The sequence below is a fragment of the Chanos chanos genome, chromosome 15 (assembly GCF_902362185.1).
Source record: "Chanos chanos chromosome 15, fChaCha1.1, whole genome shotgun sequence".
In the NCBI taxonomy this organism is placed as follows: domain Eukaryota; kingdom Metazoa; phylum Chordata; class Actinopteri; order Gonorynchiformes; family Chanidae; genus Chanos; species Chanos chanos.
In genome coordinates, this window is record NC_044509.1 from 17,486,221 (window position 1) to 17,491,220 (window position 5,000).

Sequence of the window (5,000 nt, forward strand, 5' to 3'; positions counted from 1 at the left end):
ACTTCCACCTGAAAAGGTGCTGAATGTCTGACTCAGACTGTTTCCACTGAGCACGGAGGCACACGTCATGGAAACAGTAAGGTTGCATTTCACCCAAAGTTAATATCGATTTTAGATCATGTTATTCGTCATGCAAAATGTACTTATTTTTCCCTCAGACCACCATTAGAACCCAATCACATCCTAACAACTTAGTCTTTCCTCATAGTAATAGACTGACATGCAGAGGAGGGGGCGGCTCTCTCTGTTTAATGTCGCTCTACCGTCTCTGTGTGTTTAATGTTGCTCCATCATCTCTCAGTCTTTAACATGTGTTTAATGTTGCTCTATCATCTCTCAGTCTTTAATATGTGTTTAATGTCTCTTTATCATCTCTCAGTGTTTAATGTCGCTCTATTATCTCTCTGTGTTTAATGTTGCTGTGTTGACCCTCTGTGTTTAGTGTTGCTGTGTTTAGTGTTGCTGTGTTTAATGTTGCTGTGTTGACTCTCTGTGTTTAATGTTGCTGTGTTTAATGTAGCTGTGTTTAATGTTGCTGTGTTTAGTGTTGCTGTGTTGACTCTCTGTGTTTAATGTTGCTGTGTTTAATGTTGCTGTGTTGACTCTCTGTGTTTAATGTTTCTGTTTTTAATGTTGCTGTGTTTAATGTTGCTGTGATGACTCTCTGTGTTTAATGTTGCTGTGTTGGCTCTCTGTGTTTAGTGTTGCTGTGTTTAATGTTGCTGTGTTGACTCTCTGTGTTTAATGTTGCTGTGTTGACCCTCTGTGTTTAATGTTGCTGTGTTGACTCTCTGTGTTTAATGTTGCTGTGTTTAATGTTGCTGTGTTTAATGTTGCTGTGTTGACTCTCTGTGTTTAATGTTGCTGTGTTTAATGTTGCTGTGTTGACTCTCTGTGTTTAATGTTGCTGTGTTTAATGTTGCTGTGTTGACTCTCTGTGTTTAATGTTGCTGTGTTGACTCTCTGTGTTTAATGTTGCTGTGTTTATTGTTGCTGTGTTTAATGTTGCTGTGTTGACCCTCTGTGTTTAATTTTGCTGTGTTGACTCTCTGTGTTTAATGTTGCTGTGTTTAATGTTGCTGTGATGACTCTCTGTGTTTAATGTTGCTGTGTTTAATGTTGCTGTGTTGACTCTCTGTGTTTAATGTTGCTGTGTTGACTCTCTGTGTTTAATGTTGCTGTGTTTAATGTTGTTGTGTTGACTCCCTGTGTTTAATGTTGCTGTGTTTAATGTTGCTGTGTTGACTCTCTGTGTTTAATGTTGCTGTGTTTAATGTTGCTGTGTTGACTCCCTGTGTTTAATGTTGCTGTGTTTAATGTTGCTGTGTTGACTCTCTGTGTTTAATGTTGCTGTGTTTAATGTTGCTGTGTTGACTCTCTGTGTTTAATGTTGCTGTGTTTAGTGTTGCTGTGTTGACTCTCTGTGTTTAATGTTGCTGTGTTTAATGTTGCTGTGTTGACTCTCTGTGTTTAATGTTGCTGTGTTTAATGTTGCTGTGTTTAATGTTGCTGTGATGACTCTGTGTTTAATGTTGCTGTGTTGACTCTCTGTGTTTAATGTTGCTGTGTTTAATGTTTCTGTGTTGGCTCTCTGGAGCTCGGAGCGCCTGTGTTTTGGCTATAAATCAGAGCACACTCAGACATTAACATTCTGAGTCACACCACCACTCAGCAGCTGCAGAATAAATGATATCTTTTGTTAAAAAAAACAAAAACAAAACACATATGCATATCTGTCCAGCCAGGCAAGTATTATGGCTGCAGACAGCGTCCTCTCCAACCTGATCTCTGCCTGTTTACCTCGGCCAGAACGCTTTCAAACTCTTCTCACAAAGTCCCAGAGAACCAAACATGAAAGTCCCACTGCACACACTCAGAATGCATCTTCACACAGAGCACGCTGCAATGATAAAGGGAAACATAAACTCAAAAAAAACAAAAAAAACAACATCTGCACATACAGTCATATACATCTGCACACACAGTCATACACATCTGCACACACAGTCATATACATCTGCACACACAGTCATACACATCTGCGCACACAGTCATATACATCTGCGCACACAGTCATATACATCTGCGCACACAGTCATACACATCTGCGCACACAGTCATACACATCTGCGCACACAGTCATACACATCTGCGCACACAGTCATACACATCTGCGCACACAGTCATACACATCTGCGCACACAGTCATACACATCTGCGCACACAGTCATACACATCTGCGCACACAGTCATACACATCTGCGCACACAGTCATACACATCTGCGCACACAGTCATACACATCTGCACACACAGTCATACACATCTGCACACACAGTCATACACATCTGCACACACAGTCATATACATCTGCACACACAGTCATACACATCTGCACACACAGTCATATACATCTGCACACACAGTCATACACATCTGCACACACAGTCATATACATCTGCACACACAGTCATATACATCTGCACACACAGTCATACACATCTGCACACACAGTCATACACATCTGCACACACAGTCATATACATCTGCACACACAGTCATATACATCTGCACACACAGTCATATACATCTGCACACACAGTTAAATGAAGCTTTGGTTAGTAGAGAGAGAAATAAAGCTATGGGAACACACACACGCACACGCACACATACACACATACATAAACAGCCACACACACACACACGCACACACATACACACACACGCACATGCACACGCACACATACACACATACACACACACAAACAGCCACACGCACAAACACACACACACACACACACACACACATACACACACAAACACACACACACACACATACACACACAAACAGCCACATGCACAAACACACACACACACACACACACACACACATACACGCATACACACTTCTCTTCTGTTTTGGACTTGGTAGCTCCAGCCTGTGGCTGTAGTAGCACAAATTTTGGCCATGCAGGCTTTTGGTCCCTGTGCACAGAAATCTAATTGTTGCCTTAGCAGAAGTAACAAGATGGAACTTTTTTTGGTGTCATGAGTGGGTAACAACAGATTTTTGTTACCAGGGAGACATGTTCACGGGACAAAGTAAGATGGCCATCTAATCTTATCAGCCGTCAGTAAAAACTCTCTCTGCAAACACTCTCACGACACACACTCTCACGACACACACTCTCACTCCACACTCTCTCACAAAACCCACTCTCACTCCACACACTCTCACTGAACAGAGAGAAGACAGTGGGAGAGAGAGAAGGCAGTGAACAGAGAGAAGACAGTGGGAGAGAGAGAAGGCAGTGAACAGAGAGAAGGCAGTGAACAGAGAGAAGGTAGTGAACAGAGAGAAGGCAGTGAATAGAGAGAAGGCAGTGAACAGAGAGAAGACAGTGAGCAGAGAGAAGGCAGTGAACAGAGAGAAGGCAGTGAGCAGAGAGAAGGCAGTGAACAGAGAGAAGGCAGTGAATAGAGAGAAGGCAGTGAACAGAGAGAAGGCAGTGAGAGACAGAGAAGGCAGTGAACAGAGAGAAGGCAGTGAATAGAGAGAAGGCAGTGAACAGAGAGAAGGCAGTGAACAGAGAGAAGACAGTGAACAGAGAGAAGACAGTGAGCAGAGAGAAGGCAGTGAACAGAGAGAAGGCAGTGAGCAGAGAGAAGGCAGTGAACAGAGAGAAGGCAGTGAATAGAGAGAAGGCAGTGAACAGAGAGAAGGCAGTGAGAGACAGAGAAGGCAGTGAGAGACAGAGAGAAGGCAGTGAGAGAGAGAAGGCAGTGAACAGAGAGAAGGCAGTGAACAGAGAGAAGGCAGTGAACAGAGAGAAGACAGTGAACAGAGAGAAGACAGTGAGCAGAGAGAAGGCAGTGAACAGAGAGAAGGCAGTGAGCAGAGAGAAGGCAGTGAACAGAGAGAAGACAGTGAACAGAGAGAAGACAGTGAGCAGAGAGAAGGCAGTGAACAGAGAGAAGGCAGTGAGCAGAGAGAAGGCAGTGAACAGAGAGAAGGCAGTGAGAGACAGAGAAGGCAGTGAGAGACAGAGAGAAGGCAGTGAACAGAGAGAAGGCAGTGAACAGAGAGAAGGCAGTGAATAGAGAGAAGACAGTGAACAGAGAGAAGGCAGTGAATAGAGAGAAGGCAGTGAATAGAGAGAAGGCAGTGAATAGAGAGAAGGCAGTGAACAGAGAGAAGGCAGTGAGAGACAGAGAAGGCAGTGAACAGAGAGAAGGCAGTGAACAGAGAGAAGGCAGTGAGAGACAGAGAAGGCAGTGAACAGAGAGAAGGCAGTGAACAGAGAGAAGGCAGTGAACAGAGAGAAGGCAGTGAGAGAGAGAAGTGTATGATGTCTCTCTCTCTCTCTCTCTCTCTCTCTCTCTCTCTCTCTCTCTCTCTCTGTGCTCAGAACCGCACAGAGCCGACACTCCAGCATCAGAAGGGAAAGTCTCTGGAGTGAGATTCAGGTGAAACCTGTTGCTCTGTCAGGACTTGTTAGCATTCTCCTCAGATGCTACGAGGCTGCAGTGAAAAGGAGACACAGAATAAATAAATCTGAGAATGTAACTGTGTGATTGTCTGTCTCTGTCTTACCCAGCCAGAATGTCATTCCTCTTACAGCACTGCAGTGCTAATGAGAACACGCTTAAGTATCAAATATTTCATCAGACTGTTCAAAAGCATGAGGCAATTCAGTTTTGTACAAACTGTGAAGAGAGATGGCGTCAGGCTGTCCGTCTCTATTCCATGTTTCTTCCTCTGTGAGCAGAGAGGCTGCTGTGAATTATTCATACCTACTCCCAGCGCTCCGCCATGATTAATCGCCAACCCAAACTTTCCATGCTGAGTTTCGGCTCGCTCACTCAGATCGCTCTCTGATGGCATGTCTCTGACAGAACACTGCTCTGACTCGGCCCGGGGTTCCCACGCTCCAGTCACCTGTTTATCTGACTGACATTCTGAAGATAAATAGCTTATAAATGCTATTCAGAGGGCCACAG